Source organism: Fundulus heteroclitus, chromosome 17 (assembly GCF_011125445.2).
Source record: "Fundulus heteroclitus isolate FHET01 chromosome 17, MU-UCD_Fhet_4.1, whole genome shotgun sequence".
Lineage (NCBI taxonomy): Eukaryota > Metazoa > Chordata > Actinopteri > Cyprinodontiformes > Fundulidae > Fundulus > Fundulus heteroclitus.
The window spans coordinates 8,080,274-8,105,885 of record NC_046377.1 but is presented as its reverse complement, the minus strand read 5'-3'; the positions used below and the strand labels follow the sequence as shown (position 1 = coordinate 8,105,885).

The 25,612-nt window shown below is 38.8% G+C and overlaps 1 long non-coding RNA gene across 2 annotated transcripts in view; it reads left to right on the top strand.

Annotated features, from left to right (window-relative positions):
• Positions 1-23,241, top strand: part of LOC118566551 — a 34,205-nt gene extending 10,964 nt beyond the window's left edge. Inside the window, exon 3 of one of the 2 annotated variants that reach the window (XR_004933102.1) lies at positions 22,941-23,241. This is a non-coding gene — a long non-coding RNA (uncharacterized LOC118566551). Of the gene's footprint in view, positions 1-330; positions 429-22,940 lie in introns of those variants that run through there. The other variant, XR_004933103.1, reaches the window with a different exon arrangement.
• The last annotated feature ends 2,371 nt before the right edge of the window (positions 23,242-25,612 follow it).

Sequence of the window (25,612 nt, the reverse complement as noted above, 5' to 3'; positions counted from 1 at the left end):
TGTTGTGACGGATACTAAAGCTTTTACACTCTTGAAACATTGAAATAAGAGAAAAGTAAGGAAAATGTGGATTTAAAGGAATGACTATCATGTTCTTGACATTCTGCATAGTGCCATCATGCCACTTGATATTTATTTTTTATCACATCCCCATAAAATACATCGAAGTTCGACAAAATGTGAAAAAAATTGAGCGATTATGGATACATTCACAAGGCACTGTAGCCTTACATTGCAATAGCCTCCTCTGCAATGCCAATACAAACACTTGGGTGCAACACTGAGAAATGAAAGCTAATGCCACAATGTCTGGTTTGTTTTCCCTCTCAGAAAGATGACGGATGAAAAAGTGAGCGAATGAGAAAACATTATAGGCAGAGGGCAACAGCTCCAAAACCCCAAAGAACCCCAGTGCAACCAATCTCTGCTTCACAGACGCTAGTTGAGGTACACTATGGGGAAATCGCTGAGGTACACTGGGTCTGGGGAGGGGATTGAGTCGAAGGCAAAATGAGAGAAATGGCAGCAAATGAAGTTGGCGAGCATTGGAGTATTGTTCCTTCCTGTTTCGTTGTAATGAACAGGCCTTCGGAACAGACTGGGGAAATTGGTCCCCAGAGGGCCCTGGGGCTTTTTCATCTGTCAGGTGTGTTTGCCACACACAGGTTCTCTCTTGTGCGCGTACACACACACACACACACCTCTTTGTTGTTGGATGCGTGTCAGTATACACAGTTTTGACGAACAGTTAAGAAGCACAGAGGCATTGTTTGTATGTTCAGGGATTTCCTTTGCGTTACTACCTTCAATCTTAACCTCCTACTTGTTTCTGTTGATTAGGATGAATGATGGTGCATATTTTAGGTTGTTTTGTACATATCTAAAGATGTGACATTTAACGTTTCCCTTATTTCAACCATCTTGACCGTGTCTGCCTAGTTAATCTGATAAAGGTATAGCTTATTATTTAAGAGGTTTAGGTTCCCTTTTTCAGTTTGCCGTTACGAATAACTAACACATTACATTTCCCTCGGTTGTATGTGTTTATTTGTGCTGCAACGATAAATAAAATATTAATGGCATCGCAGCTCTTCGAAGCATCATGCAGTATTACATTTATTTACTTAATGTGTTTGCTTTTACCAAGTTCAAGCTTAAAGACATTTCTTTAAGAGCTGTATAGTCCGCACAGTGTGCCATTAGGGAGCAGTAAATAGCAAATGCACTGAATATAAGCACAGGTATGTCTCTGTCCCTGTGCTACGCTGGTTCAATAAAAGGTTGAAGTCATATTTGACTTGCTGTCAAAGCTTGCTAACCTTTAACATGACTGAAGGCACTGGCTGACGCTTAGTAATTATTGCTGGAATTAATTCGGACAGGCTGAAAAGTTGGTTAACATCCAAATGTACTCTTTAATTGGGTGTTGCTAGAAAAGGAAGAAGTGTTAACAGTTTGTAGATCCGCCTTTCACTGCAGCTGCAGCTTTGAGTTGTCTCTACTAGTCTTGTCTTAGTGAAAAGTGAACTTTCTGGCCATTTTCCTTGGGAAGTAGTTAAAGCCCTGACTGGTTGGGGAACACATGTTTTTCACAAATAAAATATGATCCAAATAATTTCATTGCAGGTTTTTCCCAGTCGTTTTCTGAATCGCAATTGAAAATGTTTATCACGGTTGTATGCAGTTAGTGTCCACCCCACAAAACCTTTTACAAGTAAGCTAAAGCGAGCTTTAAGCTTAATTTCATCTGACCAAAGCATCCCTCTTCCACATGTTTGCTGTGTTCTCTACATTACTTGAATCCAAACATGATTTTTATTTATTTATTGTTCTTCTGTCTTCTTCCAAGAATGTCCTCCTTCTTGCCAGTCTTCCATGAAGGCCAAATCAGTGGGGTGCACGACTAATAGTTGCCATGTTGACAGATTCTTGCACTTGAGCTGTGGATCTTTGCAGTTCCTTGGCCTGTTCTCAGATTAATGTTCTGTTCCCAGACTCTGTCAGGTTAGGTAGATGGCTGTTGCCTGGTAGATATACAGTTGTGCCACTCGTCATCTGTTTTGAGAGATTTGTGGGATCTTCAACGCTTATAACCCAATCCTGCTTTAAAGTTCTATACAACTTTATTGAATGCAAAAGCATGGTACCGTTTGTAAATCAACCTTACTCATTTTCATGCTCCAAACCAATTTGGAATTCTTTGTCACAGGAGTTTGAACTCAATTCAGTTATTTATACTGCACCGATTTACAACAAATGTCATCTAAATAAAAGAGCTGCCTCCCATTCCACTTTTAGATAAAGGAGCTTGAATATTTAGTTCTTACATGTCATAAAAGCACGTTTGAATCTTATTCTAGATGAAACCGTGAGCCAGTGAGGTGACTCTCAAATAGGAGAAATGGATAAAATCAAGGCTTTTTATTTACACCTTTTGTGTTAGGGAAAAAACATGTATTTGTCTAAAACTGCTGCATATCTGGCTAATTTAAAGTTGCCTGCTAAATTGCAAAAGCGAGTAACATAATTTAGCACCTTCAAGGTTATATTTTGTGCTGGAAAAGGATCTTGGCAAGATGAGAATCAGTCATTGGAATGTCAAGTTAGCAATATAAAAGTTTAAAATAATGTCCTAAAACTCGGCTCATGGCTGCTTTTGGTTCATGTCAGGTTCAGTTCTTGCATTATGTAAAAATTATAACATTTTCCAAAATATAGATGAGTCATAGTTTTAGTGTATCACTGCCCCTTCCCAAACTCTCCAATGTGTTAGTTTACCCACCAGGTGGAAAGAACTCTTGTTTTTTTCCTGCAAAATTAGCATTAACCCTTTTTGTGTTTTTACTGTGCTTAAATGACATTGATCCTGCCAAGTAATGCATTTGCAAGTAGGAGAGACTAGAGGAATTTTGTGGTTGAAAATCTCCAGTACAAACACCTCTGCAATCCATCAAGGCACGACGGTGGGGAGTCCCAAATGGCAGAGAACATATGGTGACGGATTGCTGCACTTTCAAAAAGATGAGACTCCTGTTTGAGGATGCTAATTTTTGCACTTTTTTAAAATCCATTTTGTTTTCTCAGCAGTGTCATCTGAATCCTCCAGAAAGGCAGCTAAATTTAATGAACAAATTCATCAAACCCACCAGAATCCAGAAATGTTATTTTACTTCATTTTGATCAATGCATATCATATAATATTTGTTTTGATTTAAACAAATATTTAAAATTACTGTCATGTTATAGGACATGATAAAATGGTTTTGCGACATCTAAAAGTCCTGGCACCCCTTGTTTTTGTCTCTCACTGTTAAACTTTGTTTGACAAAAAGCCATTGAGGAAAACCTGCTATGATCAAGTTCAGGCTTGTTTTAGCCCTCAGCGTTAGATCAAACTGAGACAAACCAGATGTTTACATAAACCACGATTTTAAAAAAAACAAAAACCTTTGCACAACATGATAGACATTGTTATGTGGGAATAGTTTCACTAGTAGTTTGCTGGAACTTTGGCCCATTCCTCCAGACTAGTGTAGCTAAATCTGGTTTATGGGATTACCACACCCTTTTGATGTCTACCCTTAAATTTTCTATGGGACTGATATCAGAGCTTTGTGGTGGACACTTTAAAGCCTTGACCTTTTTGTTTTAAGTAACGTAACTAATTTGGCGGTATGCTTAAATAGCTGTCCCTTTGGATGATCCATTGGTGCCAAAACTTCAAATTCATGGCTGATGTACTGAGATGTTGTTTCAATGTTTATGCATAATAAACATTGCTCTATTATCCTTTGTGAGCTGCATGAGTCACTTCCACACAACATATCAACAACATAATGCTCCCAATCCTATGCTTCACACACAAGATGAAGTTCTCAGGCGTGTAAGCTTCCCCCTTTTCTTCCAAATGTCACTGTTGTGAATAACAGAAAATGCTTCAAATTTAGTTTTATCAGGTCTCAAGACATGTCATTATACATTTCTTTCTCCCAGAGTTTGTTTGTACTCTGTCCATATTATTTAGCTTTTTTTGGAGTCATGGCTTCTTCCTTAGCCTGCTGCCTTTCAGTCGATGTCAATATGGGGACTTCACTGTGAATGACACACTCTTACCAGCTTCAGCCAGCAGCTTAAAGGTGCTTTAAAGCTTTTGTTAAGAGGATTAACACATTTTACTCCCAAACACAATATACTTGAGAAAAAGAAATTGAAAAGATAAATGTGGCACATCAGGCATCTGGTAATTATAGCCAATCATTAACCAGGCTTGTTTGAGAGAGAGAGAGAGAGAGAGAGAGAGAGAGAGAGAGAGGGAGAGAGAGAGAGAATATAGACACTGTAGAAATGTGGCTTTCAACATTGCTCTGGAATTGTAAGGCAACCCTGTAAGAATAGGCTACTTACTTACCATTCAGAAACTGTTGCTGCATCTTTGCTGGTTATGCAGGACGTTTTACTTCTTCAGCTTCTGGGTCTGTCTCAGGGTCAAAGATGTGTTGTTGTACCATTGTGCACCTGTTTCCAGCCATTTTCACATGTATAAAGTGCGAGCCGAGTGTAAACATTGAATTTTATGCAGCTTATTTGCATAAAATTGTCAGGGCCCTAAAACAACTCATTCTGAAAGGGGCTCAGAGTAGGTGAAACTGGGGAGGTGAGAGCTCATTATCTGAGAATGATTTTGTGCAAAACATGTAATGAATTTTTTTTTTGTATAGCCCATAGACCCATCCTAAATGTTTAAAAGGAAGCATAGCAGGTAATCTTTAAAACCATGGCATCCACCTTGTCAAATTGTTCCATCATTGATTTTAGTGCACGTAAACTTCTGACGTTAAACAAAGTATTTTGTAAAAATAAAGAATTTTTTGTCATCCTGACTGCCTAAAAAACAATGGAATCTGTATCAATGTGCAACAGTTTTTTTTTTCTTTTACATTTGTTTTATATATATAAATTCATTGGCAAAAATTGCAAGACTTTCGATTAGATTTAACCTAGATTGTTACTTTTTTGTTTTAAAATGTATTTTACGACATACAATGTCCAAGCAATCCTTTTGGACTGCAATATTCCATAAACTGATATTGTAATTTGGCATATTGTACTGCTCCACTTCTTGCTTATTTGTAACTGGCTCCTTATGTGGGCTGACAAGGAAGACATTTTAGGCTCAGAGGAACGTCAACCTGCTTTCTCTTCATATACAAACACCTGACAAGCAGGGCCCTGCAGTCCTTCTTAATCTCTGAAAGGGGACGTTGCAGTATCTGTAGTTGTTTCCAGTAATTTCTGATCTGATTGCAGTAATTAAATGGGCCAGTGGAGGGGTGAGAGCTCCGTCCTCACTTTCAGCTCAGTAATGTCCGCCCCCTCCTTAGTACAGCAAGCATTGAGTCTCATTACACACAAGGCCAGCCAGTAATGTGTAAAATAAAAAAAAAGGGATGGTGCTCACTTCAAGATTGGGCTGCCCTCTAATCCTCCTTATCTTCCACTCTTTTTCTCCATTCTCCTCTCTCGACTAGCTCAGCCCACATCAGTCCCTTCAATGTTTATTGTCAATGAAATATTTAGTGTGAGAAGGGAACCTGTGTGCACAGCTTGCAGGTTTCATCTCACCCTGAAACGATGTATGTAGGAACTTGTGCCTCTGATTTAGATTCAGGACCTTGATGGAAAGATTCTCGATGGGTTTATATTCTCCAGCCATGGCCAGGCTTGTATAGTAGCTGTTTACATCTCAAGGTTCATCTGATTCAATGACGCTGTCGACATGCCTTCAGGTGATGCCATGTTGTTGTTGTTAGTAGTACCTGTGCTCTGTGCAAATGCAGAGCCTTTTCTGAATTCTAAAAAAATAAACGCCACAGATCTGTCATTCTCATCACTTTCAGAATCTAAATTTAACAATTGCTAGCAGTGCTGTGCAGACTTAATGGGTTTTAGGAGATTTATACTCTGGAGTTGCAGGAAATTCTTATGGAGTGCCAAAGATAGTCATGGATGGATTTACTCTAAAGCTGCTAAGATTTACCAGCAAATTAACACATGTAAGTCCTACAATAAATATGTTAGCACTAAACATAAAATTATTGTTTTGGACCCCTTTAAGTATTGACTAGGACATTAAGGTCCCTATCTTCATCGGGTGACCCAGTGTACTGCTGGGTATGTATGTTAAAATAACCATAAATTTCAACCTATACTATTGGGATTTTATGTGTGAGACCAGACGTCTGCAACCTTTACCATCAAAAGAGCCATTTCCTTCCTCTGTCCAGCCTTGTAAAATGTATTTAGAGACAAGCGTTAATATAGCGTTAATTAAAGTAAATAAATAAATAAATAATATTTATGATCATAAAGTCTGGTTCTTAAACAATTTTCGCCAAAGTTCTTAAGAGCTGCTGTCAGCTCCAGAGCCACAGGTTACTAGTCCAACACAAAGCAGAATGATAATATATCATCTCAATGAAAGGTGGAATTACTTTTTTGTTGTAAAGAAAAAAAATTACAATGGTGTATCATATTGGCTAAGTAAATGTGGCAATTTTTTTTCCAGATTTTGAAAAATATATATTTTTATATTTTTTTTCTTCTTTGTTCTTTAATTTTATAATTGTGCAATTCTTGGTTGGCCTATTTAAATCCCAAGATGGTGACGTTTCCTGGTACTAATTTGACAACATGTGAAAGCACCATTGCTGCTCGGTTTCTTTTTGTATGTTTACTTAAAATGTGAGCATTTGGTACTTTGAAAAGAATCAAACTTTTGGAGAGCATTCAAGTGGCAACATGAACACATGGCGAGGGGGATGGGAAGGATATTGGTGACTTAATTTAATCAAAAAGCTGTTGCAGATGCCTTTGACAAAAATGTTCTACATTTTAAAGTTGCAAGGGGGGCATGGATACACAATGTTAGTTTGCATGTGAGAGATGATGCTCTCCTGTAAATTGTGCTGGATTATGTCATAAATTAAGAATATTCAAAATATGATTTAGTCTTATTCCCTTGCAATACAAATGTGCAACTTTAAATTTGCATTACTATAATTCACCCTAGCAGCACTCCATTTAACACAGTTGTTGTTTGGCAGATGGGAGTGTGTATCAAGCTGGCCGTTGGCTTGCATATGAACTGCCTTGAGATTTTTTTTTTTTCTCTGGCTAATGTTTATTTCTTGGCCATGGTGGGAGCTGAGGGGGAGGCATGTTCTCAAAGCAGTGGGTTTTTGTCAGTCGGTCGGCCTGGCTGTGAGATTACGTAAAACATCATGACTCTAAGTTTCCTTTAACTAGGTGGAGAATTGGCAAAAGATCAATCCATTTGATCTAAATGGTGCTTTTGTTGACTCAGTTTAAAATTGCGAAGTTGGGCATGTTGCTTCTGTAGATGATACCCTGCTTTTAGGTCTTACGGGTTTAAAAAAGGACTTTCAACCTTGCTTAGGCCTTTTATTCCTGTACAATAATCTGTCCTCAATATACTATATAGTATACTACCTATATACAAAGTATGAGGCTAAATTCTCCCTCGGTGAGACTGAAAAATTAAACAGAGAAGCAATATTGAGTAGGATCACTTGGCTTTAAGCATGGTGGCAGTATGGTGGCGAGGATGTGGTAAACAAGCCAAACCGTTTTTAAACAGATGTGACACCAGAGCCCTCTGGCCATCACCTCACTTTACAGCTCAGTAAGCGGCCCTGATGGCACGCCACCAATCTCCGTCCGCACACACACCTTACCTACACACGCACACACAAAGACCCTCTGACCCACAGGCTGTCCAGGCATGTCCACATCTTGCAAGTTTGTGTATGTTTATTGTAAAGCGCAAGACCTCCAGCAAGTTGTTGACGACAAAACAAATTTGCAAGATGAAATGAAAGTAGAGAGTTTAATAATGGGGGAGAAACATCTGCATTTCTTACCTTTTTAGAAGCCAAGATGAAATGCTGAGCAGATAAAATCTAAATGGAGCTTTGTCTTGGCTAGTGGTGGCAAGTTAATTTTCACAGAAGACCACATTAGCAGGTGTGACTGGAGGCCAGACCATGGCTGAACACAATTTCCTTGAAGTACATATTCGATAATAAGCTGTGAATATGATGCTGAGCTTCCTCTGAGGATAGAAATGGCAAATGAACAATAATATGTGACCTGCCAAACTGATGTCTTTAAACCTCTCACAAAATAACCCTTGGGGATCATATACATTAAGGGGTTGGGGACGGAACATAGATTATTTTATTTTTTTTTAGATTCATTTTTTTTGAAGACTTTAAGTTAGATGTTTTTTCATCCCCTGTTGCTAGAAGCACAGCACATATGTATAATAAAAAAAAAAATCCTAACAGAACGTGATAAACACCAGAACTGGAAAAAATAAATGAATTTAAAAATCTATTTGGAGTGGTGGTTTATACAAAATGCACGACTTGACCAAGGGGACCGAGTGTCTTTTATGAAAACAATCGTCAAAAATTAGCAAAGTTCCATACGTTACTGTTTGGTCTGATCATTTAGATCAGTTTTGTATTTCCTGGGAATAATATTTGTCATCTTTTAATTTTAAGAGAACTGAAATTTCTTAAAGCAACCCATGTCTCTTTATGTACAACACTGACTGCTCATTGCCCACACAAAGCCTACATTAAATGTGCACAAACTTTCCTTTGGTGGACAATCGGGCGTGAAGATTATCAGTCAGCTGGGCTAATTTTTCTACACTTGAAAGCAATAACTTGGATCTTTATTTCTGTGGGACCCGTTCAATATTTTTAGTTTAAAAAATATTAAACTCAATGTTCCAAAACATATCTTTACAAATACCTGATGGTTTGAAATTGCCCGACCTAATGATGTATTTTGGAGAAAAAGGAGTTGACTCTCAAATGCAACTGTTGGGGAATAAATAAGTAGAGCATTTTAAAAGCTTCCTTTACAGAGATCAGGGGGAAAAACATTCCTTCCTACTAAGTGTAGTCAACCTTAATTAGTTTGCAATGACTGAAACCCGTCTCTGCTGAAAAACTGAATCAAGACATGTGGTTTTAAAATAAAAACGGCCTCTGAACAGAGCTTCTCACAGGATTTTTGTGCAGGTGTTTTTGCATGTGAAAGATACTTCTTTTCTCTTTCATTGCATGAGAAAAGCATTTTATATTATTGTTACGTTTGCATGTGTATTTTGTCATACCTGAGCATATGCTGTAAAAAGATGCCAATCTGTCAGGTTTCAGTTTTTTGTTTTTTTTTATAAACCTTGGCAGCGTACGACAGCTCACCGAGCCTCAAGCTGCCACACGTCCATCCTGCCGACAGCATCTGAAAACAGACTTCAGCATGCATTATTGTTTCCCCGAGCTACTTCAGACAAAATTTTCTGCTCCATTCCTTCATTTTTGTCGTTCTTGTTGACTGTGGGGCTACATCAGTGGGAAGCATCTGTGTGATTTCTGTTTGTATATGCTGAGATGCATGTGCCCAATTCATTCCTCTACTCTTGCCTTTTTTTAATGACTGTCCCTTCTGTGCAGTGCTTGCATTTCCCGTGGTGCGGTATGTGCCGCTGCAAGTTTGTTTGCCTATTTGTGTGGGCCTCTGAGTGCGGTGATGTCTGAGATGGTCTTTCCGTAAATTTCTTGTTTGTTTTATTTATTTATTTTTTTTTGTTTTGTTTTTATTTAGGGGAAAAAAGCATTTGGGCCAAAGCAGGATTTTCTCCATTGTAAGGGAGACTGGATATAAATGAACTGATAAACTGTTTCTTTTTTATGAAAGTCTCTGACAGATATATGCGTCGGTGTCTATGATATCTGGACTTTTATTAATATTGAATCATTATTATTATAGAGCACAATAATAATAATTTTCTCATTATTATTATTATTATTATTATTATTATTATAGAGCACATTTCAATACTTCAGCAGTTTAAAAAAACGAACCGTGAACAAAAGTTTAAATTAATTGTGGATTTTGTCTAATTCATAAGTCAGGGTTATACCATACTGATCCAGATATGTATATGTAACAATAATCAATGACGATTTCGAAAAATGTGTTCTTTAAACACCTGGTTGTGTCCAACTTTCACTCATCTAGCAGTGTTACTTGATGTATTTGAAGGGTTGTCCCTGGTCTATAATATTCCTGACACTTTTCCAAATAAGTGGCTCATTTTTAATCATCCTCATCAACAATTTCATTAGCATCCATTGTGCAATAATTTTGATAATCCTCCTTATTGTCCCTAGTAGGTTGAGGATTTCCAATTTTAATATAGAAGCTGAAACCTTTAACAGGATTTGTTTCTTACAGTTAAGCACAAACGTGTTTTTTATTTTGAATTCCCGCCGGACATCTATTTGTGAATGTAGTGTTTAAGAGCTTTGTCTTTGTTGAATCACTAAATAATGGCCACCTGACTAGAAATCCTTGTAGAATTAACTTTATTCTTAGAGTTTGTAGATATGATTTTAATGAATTGCTTTGTTTAGCCCAGTTCGTTTTTCCAAGGCATGCAAAAGTTGGCATGGGATAAAGATGATGCTGCCACACTAAAAATTAAACCGTGTATGGATAGTTTTTGTTGTCATCCATGCATCAAGACAACAGCTCTCTATTAAATATTTATAAGTCGACAGTGGCATGCAACTGGGAAGATGCCTCCACAACTACAAATTGTGCAAAGGTTTGACTTGGCTGCTTGATTTGGAACATAACTCTGCATTTTGAACTTAAACTCTGTGTGCAGTTTTAAAACATAAGACCTAGGACTGTATGCATTGCAACACATCTTATTTTGATGAAGAGCAAGAAAGCACAAGCAGTATTTTAAAGATTTGCAACTATGGGCAAAAGATCGGCCTAAATCCGATCTTTTGCTCATATATCCATCTTCTTCATGGCAGTGTGAACGGCCCAATCCCGATCTTTACACCCCGAAAAAAAGATTTGTGCCACTTTCATATGTGGTACTAATTTGGATACGAATCGGATATTTTTCAAAGCGTCTGTAATCTGAATGGTAATGTTGCATTTTTTCTGTCCTTTATGTCACTATGCTGGATCTCACTACACATCCACACACAGTAGTAGCAGTTGGTGCTCCATAAAAGACCGTTGTTAATAGCTGTGCTGCTTTCTTATTACCTCCGTCTTGCTATGATGTGGTCTTAATATCGTTGGGACCCATTGCTCAACAGCTTTCTATTAATCAGAAGGATTTTTTTTTTGAGGGATTATTATATTTTTTTCTAGAAATTTCTAGAAACAATTACATTCACCACTACTTCCGTAAACAGTGTGCTGCTTTGTGATGTATCCTTCTGTTATCTGCGCATACTGGTCGCTTTGCCGTCTTGAACAGTTCAGACAGAAGTATGATGATGGCCGCATTTAATAGTATGAACGGCCACCTCAAAATAATCAAATTTCAGTAAAAAAAAAAAGAAGTGAATTCAGCATCAATACCTGCAGTGTAAACGGAGCATTAGTTGGTGGATGTATTTTTGCACAACTTCTAGTGGATTGGAAAGGGTGAAAATTAATGTCATGAAAGCCTATCCATGTTAAATTCAGTTCAGAAACACATACATTTTCACTGGGTGTAACCATTTTAACATAATAGACAATAACGGACCTTTACAGAAGCTTGCCAGCGGACATCGGTTGTAGAACAAAACCATAAGGACATGGCATGTGGATAGGCAAAATGGATACTATCATGAATACAGGTGTCTCTCAAAATAACTAATCTAATCAAAAGCTGTGCCCAAAGGAACCTTACCAGCCAGAAAGCAATGCTGCAGAGATGACCAAAGTAGAGTCTTCAAACCATAATTAAAAACTATACAGTTTAGTGCCAAAGACAGCCAGGAAAAATTAGCAGGATCCTGGAGACCTGCCAGTTCAAATTCTCCAACCAGTCAGTAAAGTAAATGACTAATGCTGTCTCTGCTCACTGAGTAATAACCAAAGAAATCATATGTCGAAATGGCCTTAAGCATGGCGCTTAATCCCCTGACTGCTACAGAAAAGCTGCTTAGTTGCAGGAGACAGGAGATGACTTTTTCTAAGAAGCCTGTAGGTGTGGTGTGTGTAGCTGTTTAAATATGTGCTGCAGAGTGGAGTTTAGTAAGGAGCTTTGGTGTTTAGCAAATGCCCGGAATCAAAACTCACTATATAACCAGGTTCTGGGTCAGGGACTGTTAAAAAAAAAAAGACAAAGAATGATTTTGTCAGAAATATAGTCCCATGTGCTTTTAATTTCCTAATTTGATGGTAAAAAATTATAAAGGCCTAACTGCTTCTATGAAGCCTTTTTTAAAATGTACTTCACTGAAATCTAAAGCCTTAATTTCTTAGGATTTAATGTGAGACTAAAACAATGCAGTGCCAAATACCTCAATACTCTGTAGAAACACCGTTTTACTACATTTACAGCTGCAAATCAATCAATCAGATTTATTTCTAGTGCACATTTTTAAAAAAATGCATGTGTGACCAAACTGCTGTACATTAAAACAACAGGTTGAAATGCAAGTTAAAAACATACAGAACATACGCACACAAAGTCAAAAGCTAAAAACCAGGTTCACCGTAAGAGTATGTTAAAATGCCATACACGACAAGATCAGTGTATTAAAAGCCAGGAAGTAAAAGTGTATTTTTAAGAGATTTAAAAACAGGAAAAGAAGAGACCTGTCTGATACTCATTGGTAAGTTATTCCATAACTTAGGAGCAGCAACGGAAACCTTTGAGTTTCAGCCTAGTTTTAAGGACTGTCAGCCACAGCCGATCAGCTGTTCTAAGGGATCGGGATGGGCAGTAAGGCTGAAGTAGCTCAGATAAATGTGGTCTAGCAAGGTTGCTCAAACATTAAAAAAAACAAATAACAAAAGCTTAAAATGAATTCTGTAGCACACAGGGAGCCAATGAAGGGATGCTAGGATGGGAGTAATATGTTCCTGTCTGTGGGTCTGAGTTAACAAACAAGCTGCAGAGTTCAGCACACACTGCAGATGGGCGAGAGAGGTCTGGCTAATGCCTATATACAGTGCATTACAGTAATCAAGATCAACTGTGATAAAAGCATGGACTCGTTTCTCTAAGTTAGGTCTTGCTAAGATTGATTTCTCTTTTGCTATTTGATGAAGTTGATAAAAACTTTTCTGTACAACACTGCTGATCTGTTTCTCAAATTTTAAATTGGAGTCAAATGTTACCACCAGATTGGTGACATAACTTCTGTCTTACTCTCATTTAATGTGAAGTTTAGGGAAAGCCATTCTTTAATGTCCTCAAAGCAGTGTGTGTTGCTGGACAGTGTTGTTTTGTGTCAAGCGGAAATAGGTCTGGCAATCATCAGCATAACAGTGAAATTAAAAATGTCCTAAAAACAGAGCCGAGGGGAGTAGGCAGAGAGCAAACAAGAGAGAGCCGGGAATTGACCCCTGAGGAACCTCATATGGAAGAGGAGCTGTGGAAGACATAAAGTTGTCAATTTTTACACAAAATTCATATTAGTTAGGAGGGACCAATCAGGGCGATACGCCTAATGCCCACACAGTGCTCAAGATGAGAAATGAAAATACTGTGATCAACAGTATTGAATGCAGCGGACAACTCTTAAAGCACTAAAACTTTCCAGAGTCTGTTTACAAAAGCATATAACTAAAAACCCTCGGAAGCGTGTTCTCTGTACTGTGAAGGGCTTTGGACCCAGACTGAAACGGCTCAGTGATACCATTGTCCTCTAAAAATACCTGGTTGTAGGCAACCTTCTCACAGACTGCACAAAGTTAAGAGTCAAAAACAATTAAAAAGGTCCTGGAGATTGGCTCTTCTGGACAACAAGTGTTAATATTAAAATCAGAGAATGAGAACACAATCATATTTAGGCAGGATTTAGGCCAAAAATTTTGAAAAGTCACTTATAAAATCCTTATTGTACTTGGGTGGCTGATAAATGACGACACACAAGACAACATGAGCGACTGAGTTGAAATGAGCTATTTAGTTACTGACATGTTGCAAATTCTAGCTATGTCAAATTAGATGGATGATAAATTTCAAAGATTCTCATTTGGATTTAGCTCCAGACTTCAAGAGGGCCATTGTAAAACACGAAGATGCTTTGTATTCATTGTAGCTCAGGCTGTATGTAAAGGATTGTTGTCATAGCTTCAGATCGGATTTAGAGTATTTTGTGTCTTTTTAAATGTTTTTTTTTTTTTTAGGGTTAAACTGTATTTAGGTCAATCCATCTTCCCAGCGGCCCATACTACATTCCTGTCTCTTGTTGAGCAGAGCACCATTCTCCAAATGTTTGGTCTTCTCTAAATTGCTCAGGGTGACTTTAAATGTTCATATGTGTCTCTTTAAAAACAGGCTTTCTTCTGTTCACTTTTGATAAAGGGCATATTTGTGGAAATCCCAACATTAGTTGTCCTATCAATAGGTTTTCCCACCTAAACTGGATCTTTACAGCTACTCAGGAGCTACCATGGGCTTCTATGCAATCAGCTGTGTTTTGGTAGGTTTGTAGGTGTGCTGTACTCTATCCGTTTTAGCTATTGAATCCAACAGTCTTCAATGAGATGTTTAAAGCATGGGGATTTGTTTTAGAGGAGTGGTCTCAAACCATAGTCCTTAAGGGGACGGTGTGATGCAACTCTTGGGTATGTCTGTGCATCAACACATCTGACTCAAACATCGGCTCATCAGCACAGCGCTGTAGAGATTGACTGCTAGCTAGAGAGGCAGTTAGCTTTTTTTAATCAAGCATGCATGACTAGGGACACATCCAAAAGTTGCCAGACAAATTCCTTAAAGAATTTGAGTTTGAGACCACTGTTTAGGAGAAAAGTTATGGCTTAAAAGTTCCGCATAACGTTCTTCCCTTCCTGGCCTGTATGGTGTGTTACTTGGTGTTCATGATGGTGTTTGTACACTAATGTTCACTGACTTTTTAAGGCCTTAACCAGGCAGCCGGGTCTGTACTGAGAGAGAATTACACATGTAGTCTGTTTATTAATTCAGTCACCTTTCGGTGCCTGTTGGTTAAAGTGGATTTCATTTAAGGTGTTTCACAGTAGAGCGGGTTATTGGCATCTAGACAAGGGAACAGGTGGAGAAAAGTCCCTGCATTTTTTCAACTGGGGGAAAAGCGCTCCCTTCTTTTTGACATACATAAATCTGATCAGACACTGCAGTCCAACTTATATCTTATAAAGTCTGTTAATTTTCATCATACTCTTTTCAAACTTCCAGGTAGAAAGATGGTTTCAAAAGTTTCTGTTTATCCCTACCACTAAATGAAACTGCATCCTAGGTACTGTTTTCACACTAGATCCAGCTCTAAACTCCTTGGGCTCCTCATTCAATATGTGACTGACACAGGATCGAACTCAGGGCCTGCAGCATAAAAGGGAGGGATATTGGACCTCTATAGCACCAAGAAACTGCACAACATATGCACAGTTTATCCAATGATGTTGTTTTAAGCTGTTAGGTTAATGATCAGCACATGTTAGCAGTTGAAAGTTATCTGGTGCCAGTGGGCTAACGGTTGTGGAACGCGTTATATGCTAATTTGCCTATCAACAAAAATAATAAAATACATTGAGGCTTCTGGTTGTAACACCCCACTGTTTGTGGTGGGATCCAAACTTTCTAGGGGGCACTTTATATACAAAAATGCTTAAAATTGTCAAAAAACACTTTTCTGAACATCCACACACACAAATAAGAAATGCTATTATCATGACTGACCACAAGTGGGGAGTTTTTTAACCCGCATGATGGATTGTTTCCTTTATCCCTGGCTGGTTTTGAACCTTTATTTTTGGGTCTGCTCTACAAAGAGAAGGAGCCACCAGGGACGGCACTGCCCGCTCTACTCCACCGAGTTTTAAATCTCCAGTATGATGATTCTAGTCTCAGAAAGCGCTATACTCAAGAGCCTAGAAAGAAGCCGAGGGAAGAGCAAAAAGATTGTGAGAAGAGTGAAAATGGAAAACTACAGAGCAAAGTAAGAAAGTGAAGTGAATCCTTTGCGATTGCAGAGTACAGTAGTAGAAATGGAATATTAAAGCTCAGGGAAAAGACTTCTTTCATCAAAAGTATTTTGCCCCTCTAGTCCTCATAAAAGCCTTTTTTCTCCAATTCTACATATCAAAAATGGCAACAATTCCTTTTTGTATAGTAAATCTGGACGCAGCAAACTTCCCCAAAAAAATATTACGCTGCTCTTTGGGGATTTGGAGTTATTTAAGTCTGATATTACATGAAATATGACTAAATTGCACATTTATTTTGCCACTCAAAAAAATTCAGGCTGTTTGGTATAGAAAAACAAGGCGGTAGAGCCTATATATGTTGAGGTACCAGGATTCAGAAGCACATGGACCATCAGGGCCATATTACCATGACGCTGGCATTGAGATTCCTCTGGAATGGGGTAGGAATCCCTCCTTAAGCTCACCATCCTGCCTGGATCAAGGAAGAACTGCCTGAATCCCTGTTGGTTTATTGAGCACGAAGGAGAAAGATAAAAATAGGCCCACTATCCTATGACAAGGAAGAATGTCCTGGGTTCAGCTGATCCTCCGCTTGAAAGTCCTCGCTTCAGGCGCTGTTGCTGGAAATGTGGTGGAAGAACATTAAGGCTAAAATTGTCCTTGAGTTTGTTACACCTCCTCTTCTTCTTTACCTCTCCAGCTCATATGGGAAAGAAACCCACACAAGTGTGGTGTTTTTAAAGCTTGAATTTAACAAGAGATGGGCTAGAAACAAAAACTCTTGTGCTTTAGCAGATGGACGCATATCTTCTATTAAATGTAGCCTCTCCGCATGAACTTTGGCCCATCAGAACTGATTAAATACTTAGGAGTTTAAACACTGGTGGGGGATATATTAATTTACCTTATACTATTTTGTGTCAGTACAGTGCCTTCACCAGCTAACAGATTTCTTCTGTTTTTGCTTATGGTCATTCACATTTTTTTTAATATTATAAAGGAAATACAAACATAAGTCAAATATAAGCTCAGTGAATACAAGACAGTTTTAAATGGAGGTTTGATTTATGGAAGGATTAAAGTGGAATCCTAACCAGCCTGATCCTATATGAAGATATAATTTTCCCCCTTTTATAAATCATATTTTAAATATTAACCACATTTTTGGTTCAGTTTAGTTAGCCACATGATGACCTGATTATTGCCAAACCTAGAGAGCCAGAAAGTCACTGAAATAAACCCTGTCTGACATCTTGAAATAGGCTAAAAGATCCCAAAAAAGTAGCTTAAATGGCCTTATTCAAAGAAATTCAAAAAGAGATAATGAACTCAATGGCATTAGTCTTGAAAGGGGTAAGAGAGCGATGTTTAAGGACTGGCGACTCAGGCAAACCACAGGCACTTGGTTTATTCATGAGGCCAATGATCCCAAGCACAAAGGCAAGTCCACCTCTGAATGGCAAAAGGAAGCACAGGAGATGTGTTAAATTGTAAAATTACTACATTTATACAACCATTTTCTAGTCATACTGACCACTAGTCATACACCAGAGCTACGTTTAACTTATCGCACTCGCTAACACACAAACATTCACACACCGATGTGCTTATCGGTAGGCAACTTGGGGTTAATTGCCTTGCCCAGGGGTACATTAATGTGATATGGGAAACTGGAATGCTTGGAAACCCTCCAATGTGGCTGAATTAAAAGGTGGGGGACTAAAATTTCTTTACACCGATGTAAAAACAGATTTTCAGTTGTCACAAGCACTTGTTGACAGTTGTTGCTGCCAAGCGTGGCTGTAACAAAGACACGGTTCATTACCGAATAAGTAGACACATGCAACTTACCTGAAACACTAGACCATGCACACGGCACTTTGAAGTGATTACTAATTTGCACATCATTAGGGCTCCGGCCTGTAAAAATACATGTGGTTTTAGCGTGGTGTAATGGGTTGATTGCTTACTAACCTTCTTCTTGTGTCCAGGTGTCTTGCAAAAGGATTCCCCAGAGACCAGACACCTATTTGAAACCTTCCAGGCCGGACTAATAGTGTAGAAGGCAGGGGGAAGTCATTTAATGGTTTTAGAGTTGTTTGGAGAATTATTTATTGTAGTTGTTTGTTTAGGACTTTGCTATTTAATTGATGGGTTATGTTTACATAGTTTCTTGGTGTTTTTTATGGAGGAATTTTACATTGGTTTTAAAAGAACTCTTTATACACCCCTAGTGGTTTTAAGTGGTTTTATCTAGTTGGGTGTGGTCCTTTTTAAAAAGCCAATTTGTTGATTCATGGTGACAATTAGGTTTGGAGTGTCACCTGCTGTCTGCTGCTGTCTCCTACTAGGTAAACCATGACTGCTCAACCTCCATGCACCTTTTGATTGCACTTGCACTTTTGATTGCACTTGCACTTTTTGGATTGTTGAGTTGAAAATAAATGACATAGAAACTGAGGTACTCAAAGCTACTTGGCCTTTTAATTTTTTTGGTTCGTCAGTACCAACACTGTTTATTCCACCTCCTGTGCCAACCTGACCACACTGATCCACACGTGGGATCGTGTTGACAGTGGCATAAACTATTAATAGGTTTAGAGGGTTTTTAATTTTCACACAGAGCCAGATTGGTTTGGTTGGCTTTTTATACATAATTTAGTTAATTGAAAATTGGTTATCTTTGTCTGATATTAAAATTGGTTTAAATAGAAAACATTAAAAGAAGAAGAAATCTGGAAGGGACTAAATACTTTTTCATGGCACTTAAATTAGGAAAATAAGTCAAGATAATGGCTCAATTTATCATGAATACACAGTTCTTGCTTTAGAAGTCAGATTATTGTTTTCATATTGTATGTTTTTGGATTCCCTATTTGCCTTGCCCTTGTTGGGTACCTCATCAGCCTTCTGATTTCTGGACATGACTTTGGACTGCACGCTGGCCACGATTCCTGCCCAGCCACCTTTGTTCTTGTCTGCCTTCTTCTGCTTGCCTCTGTCAAAATCATCTGTCACCTCTCTGCCTTTTATCATCTCCAACTCTGCACTAAATCTTTTAAAGTCACAACACCCTGTTCTGGCTCAAATATCGGGTTCAATTCGTAACAGTTATAACAATATTACTTAGAAGAAATGGTATTTTCTTTGAAAATGGTAAGTCTATGAAATACTGTGATATTTGAAATAAAGGTTTTGACCCCATGAAGTAGATACAAAATGGGTCATCCCTGAAGCAAGGCTTGAGTTGCAAAAGGAAATAGTTCAAAAGGAGGTGTGCATAGTATCTGAGGATGGGTAGCGAGTGGCAGTGATTTTGACTATTCTTTGTAAACTCACTAAATGTACTTAAATCAAACACAAAGATTTAAACTTATTATTTTATTATTGAGATCATGCAACTGCAATTCTGGGTTGTTTTGAAACTACCGATTGGATTTATCTTTGCAAGCCACATGGAGAGGACATAAATGCCATGACTGTGACTGACTGTATGAACTTCTGTGTGCAAATCATTATCCCCACCAGAACAGTGAGACGCTTCCCTAATAACAAACCAAGGATCACCAGTGACCTAAAGGAACTGTTGAACAAGCAAAAAAAAAGCCTTTTTGGAGCGAGACGGTTATTGAAGAAAATACAAAAGCAGCTCAAAATCAAGATCAGAGACAAGGATGTGTATAGGAAGAAGCTGGGGAGTAAACTGCAGAGGAACAATGCCCCCAACCACACAGACATACCACCCTCCTTTTTCCTCTACCTCAGTCATGGACTCTTCTGCTTCCACTAGTTTGTCTTCAACCAAATCAGGAGATGCCGCTGCTTCCTCCCCCCCACTTTTCTGTTTCTAGAAGTCGGGTGAAGAGGCACCTGGAAAAACTGATCCGTAACAAGGCTGCAGGTCCAGATGGTGTCATCCCCAGAGGCCCGAAGGTCCGTGCAGAACAGCTCTGTGGGATTCTGCTGCACCTCTTCAATCTAAGCTTGACCCAAGTGAAGGTGCTGTTGTGGAAGACATCCTGTTTGGTTCTGGTACCAAAGATTCACCCATCAGTCATCAATGACGACTAAAGACCCGTTGACCTGACATCCAACATCATGAAGGTCCTGGAGAGAGTCCTGTTGGCCCACCTGTGTAAGCAAACCAGCACATACCAGGACCCATGCAGTTTGCTTATCGCTGTGGAGTTGGAGTTGAAGATGCCATTATACACCTGCTTCAAAAAACCCACTGTCATTTAGACAAGGCAGAGAGCTCTGTGAGGATCATGTTCTTTAATTACTCCAGTGAATTTAATACAATTCAGCCTGAATGTTTTTGTCAGAAACTTCAGAAGATTCCGGGGAAGGCCTCAACATTTGCCTGGATCAGATACTCCCTGAAAAACAGGACCGTTTGTGAGACTGAAGGACTGTGTGTCTAACCAGGTGGTCAGCAATACAGGAGCACCACAGGGGACTGTACTCTCACCGTTCCTTTTCACTGTTCACTTCAGACTTCTAAAGAAATACTCAAATGATAGATTAATTTTTTTTTACTAGGCCTTTGCATGAGGACTTTAAAGCTGTTGCGTTGTTTTCTTTACTATTATAATTACAGCTCTCTACATTGAGTATCTTACAAGTTATTCAGTGCAGCAAAAACTAGTGTTGCTTAAGTAAAAAATAACAACTTTTTTTTTGCTTAATTCTTTAAAGAAAACTGCAAGCGTACTATAGTTGGGCACCACCAAAACTATTTTCAAAAAAGATTAGCAATGAAAAGGACTCCTCCTTTAAGAAGGAGAATAGTTGTTTGATATTAGCTCCTTGTAGTTTTTAAATGAACATTGTCATGTTGTGTAAAGATTTTATCTTTGATCTTGAAGTTTTGTTTTAAGGAACCTTGTCATCTTCTCACTAGAAACTATGCCCGGCAGGAATAGTGCAGACAGTGAAATACATAAAAGAACTGCTTGAAACTAGAGCAAGTCTGAGAAGAACCTCTTTTTTTTATGAATCACCACTTCTACTCATAACGTTTAAATTTAATAAAGCTGATTTAAAATTGACTTTTTTTTTACCAGTGCATTAGCAAAAGAACTGGCCCTAGCTAGAAGCAAGCCAATCAAGCTGCTTACCTCACCAGTAAGGAACATACGTCGTTTGTTAAATGTCTCCCAATTATAACCACACAAACAACATACATGACTCTAATGCTGAATCAAAAAAACAGCAATCCCTTGGTGCAAAGTTTATTTTGCTTTATAACAATTGTTTGATTTTGAAATTTTTAGCTAGCTGTAGATGGAGATTTGTTTTTGGTAAATAATGATGGGCCATTCTGAAAAATATCTTGCATGTGCTGGGGTGCGATGAACTAAGCTGGAAGAGGGCCTCACAATCATTGTGATCAGGGTGGCATAAAACCTTGTGCCATCTGTGGTTGGCACCAGACTAACAACATTGTTGAGGAGCTGGTGAAATTTAACAGACCTAACTGCCAGTTTTTATTATTTTTCTCAAGAGTTTCTAGACATCAAACTCAATTGTCAGGGACTGTGAATATTAATGGTTTTCCAAATCTGTTGAATGTGTGTGAATAAAAAAAATAAATAAATGTTTGTTCACAGTTTTATTCACAGCTATATTTTCAGTGCCCTGGAGTGGTGAAACAAATCAGTCATTGCCTCATCTGTTAATGCCAGTCATAGATAAAGGATCAAACTGCTGGCTGGCTGGCTTTAGTTCCCTTAATTGTCTGCCAGGATGATGTCGCCTTCAGCTTTAAAAAAGATGGTGATATGTTCTTTTTAGTAACAGTTTCGAGTGGTGAAAGAAATTTTTTCCTTTTTTAGAAAAAGATCCAGGAAAAAATGCTGCCTTGTGAAAGTGCACATACTCCTCATCTTGACATTTTGTCTTGTTGCAACCAACCAGCTGTTACAACTACAAATCTTTTATTCTAATTAGAAAATTTCTAATTTTTTCACAAATGGAAATCCGAAAATTGTGGTAACATTTGTATTCAGCCCTGCAATTTTCACTGCCAGAGCAGCTGCACATCTTTGGCCGCACATCTCTACCGGCTTGGGAAGCGACCGACCAAAACATTTGACCATAAAATTGAACTGAACATCTGACTGCCATTTTAACAAACCAATCCGTTGTAGGCTTGGCTGCATGTTCTTTGTCGCGCTAGAATGCAAACCTCCAAACCAGTCTCAAGTAAAATATCAAGTTTAACTAGCTTCTCTTGCTTTACCTGAAGAAACTCATCTTCACATCATGATACTACCACCTCCTCCTTTTTCTACTTTGCCACAGTTGCCAGTTTGTACAATGCACAACGGATAGTTTTTCACAGATTCGCCCACCTGTGGATAAATGTGGTTCTTTCAGAGTTAGATTTATTCTCATCTCAGTGTAGGTGTCCCAAGGTTTGAGCTTGTGCTATTCTCCATGCAAAAACCTCTAAGGTTTGTGGTTGTTGCATGAGAAAAAAACATATTGGAATGTGAATACATTTTGACAACGTCCTAGTTTCCAATATTATAACCAGCAGGATGGATCTCATCATTTAAAAAAAAACAATTGAAGAAAATAAATCAAAGTCTTGATTGGCCCAGGCATGGACCAGGGCACTTGTAATATTCAGAGGCGTTTATGCAATATTAATGTCTGTAGCCAATAAAGTGTCTTTACTGAACGGATCTCATGTTTTTCACCAGAACGCTGTCTGCCTATGACCGCGCTATTTAGTGACGATCTCTGCAAACTGAATAGCCTCACAGCGCCTCATTAGTTCCAGTGGATCATGATATCATGATTACAGATCATCATGTCTGAGAAAATATGTGATTTGCGGTTCCACTATAACATGGCAGTGTGTAAAGTCATGATTCATTTTCTTCATTTCTCAGTCAGCCTGAAGTCCATGAGCAGAGCACTCCAAGCAACAGGACAACCATGATCGTCTTGACCCTGCTTGTGTATTGGCTGTACTAATGTGCTGCTGAAGCGCTGCGTCCTTAACGTCTGCGCGCTGAGAGAGCTTGAAACCAAAGTCAAGATCCTTGTTTGTGCACACAGTCTTGGCCGATAAAGCTGATTCCGATTGTGATGAATTATTCAGTCTTAATCGCCATTTCGAAATGCAACAAACCTCATTAAAAAGGTCTTGAATGATGCAGGCAGTGAGCGAGAATGGGGCAGTGATTCAATTATAATATTCATGTGGGGCCAGTTTCAGAACCTGCTACCACCTTGAAGGATGAAAATGCCTCTACGTAACATGTTGGGTCCATAAACAGCTGGAAATTAAGCGTACTGCACCTGATGTGAATTATTGCGAGACTTCTTCTGTTTACAGTTAAAACCATACTTAACACTCTGTCAAACACAGTATGTGACTCTCTGACATCAAATCAGACTAAACCTTCCCTGATTAAGTTCATATAGGATTGGCAAAATGAGTTCTGTTTGCTAAATCTGCTGAGAGGAAGACGCAAATTAAATGTAGCCAGCTCTGTTTTAGGATGCCCCATCTTCCCAGTCCATGCGGTAGCAGACAGAAGGACTGTATTACAAAATCTTCCACCCAGAAACTGTTGGATTTCATAAGCATTACTGTTGCAAACAAGATCACTAAGTTGCTTACCTTCCTGCTGTTAATTGAGCAGTAATAAAAAAAAAACTCAATAATGGTCGTTTTTATGCATAGTTAGACATGTGAATTTTGGACACTTTTGAGTTGCCCTAATCACTTGCACATTTCTTTTAATCTGAGTTTGCCACACTACATTTTTCATCTTTTGCAGACTTTTTCCCCTTACTTGCTGCTGATACACCTGAATTTCCCCACTGCGAGACAATGGATCATTCTTTTCTAAATGCCAGAACAAAAAAAGAATGTTTTGTTACTTTCCATTACTATTACAAATTCAGAATCTTACGTACACTGAGATTACTGTGGATTTAAGCTATTTTGAAATGATCAGGTGATGTTATTGTCATGGTTTTAAGGAGTTTGGCCCACATGCAGACACTGACGGAACAGAGAAACAGTTTTAAGATGTTTATTTTAGGCTCAAAAGGAAAAGCACACTATATGTGCAACAGGCGAGGTCGGAACGTCAGAGCAGGGTGACTGCGGGAAGAAAGAGGATACATTAAACACTAATCGAACCAGGGGAAAATATTCCAGAAGCTGCCCTGCTTACCGCTTGGTTGGAAGGACCTATCCGGGGGGAGTGAGTGGAAAGGGAGTTCAGTAACCATAACTCTCTGATAGAAGGAGATGGCTGAATGACGGGAGGGCTGGCAGATGTAACACAGGCGGGGAGCCCGAACAGCAACAATGCGGCGACAGGCATGAGGAGCAGCTGGAGAAACCAGAGTAGTCCAGACGAACCAGGTGAATCCAGGGAGGGGAATCTCTCGCCCGGCTTGGTATCACCAAGGGGGTAGGAGGGGAGATGCCAGAGCAAAATCTGAACAGGCAGGGATTCAGGAAGCTTGTCTTCAAAGCACGGAACCAACACAGGTGAGCAAATCCAAACACGACGAACTGGAGAAGACAGGAGACAAAATTAGATTCAAAAACAGGGTTTCCAAAAACTCACAGGTACGATGCACAGGAGACAGGTCCATGGCCTAGGCATACCACAACGGGGTAACACTCTGGCGTATTCCAGCTGTCTGTGCACTCCTTTTAAGCCAGAGATGAGGGTTCCAAAATGAGCCGAAGGTGCAGGCCACGCCCACCTGTCAACTGCAGCCACCCGTGGAGCAGAGTTGGAGAGCACGGAAAAACAGAACCCTGACAGTCATAGCATGGTTAGATTAATTTGAAATTATTTAGAAGCATGTCTCTGGGTGTATTTTAAGCAACACCTCAAACGCATGGTGTCCTTACGTGGTATCAGGGAAAAAACAAAAGAAATCAACCAATGTATCAAACGAACTATGGACCTCCCCAATCCTTGGTTACACTTCCCGATGTCTGAAGATGTCATGTTTAACAGCTGAAACATTATAAAACACAGACACCATGGAAATGCTCAGCTTTATTTTTTATTTTTTTATTATTATTTTTTTTTTCATTTAGGATAAGTTAACCTATAAGACTTGGAACACTTTCCTGACTGAAGTTCAGAGGTGGCTGCAGCATGTTTGTTTTTTGCAGCAGCAGAGACTGGTGTACATCCCAAAATGGTTTCATGAGGAAAAACAATTGTATGATGTTTCAAGATTTTACGAGAGAATTTCCAGACAACGTGTACAAAGTGGCTCAAGACCAAAAAAATCGTGATCTTTGAGTGGTCATCACAAAACCCTGATTTAACTCTCTTTGGGAATTTATGGGCTGAGCTAAAAAGGTATATGAAAGCAAGGTGGCCTACAACACTCGGGTCAAACATTTTGTGGTACCCTTCCACAAGCTTCTTGCATTAGTTTGCTAAATTTCTGTCCCACTACTCATGAAATAAGTCTTGTAGTCCAAGTCATTCAAAAACAAAGAAAATTCTACCATAAAGCTAATAAAAGTCTTAGTAGGTCAATTTTAGTGGAGGTAAACTGAAGGAGAACCTTC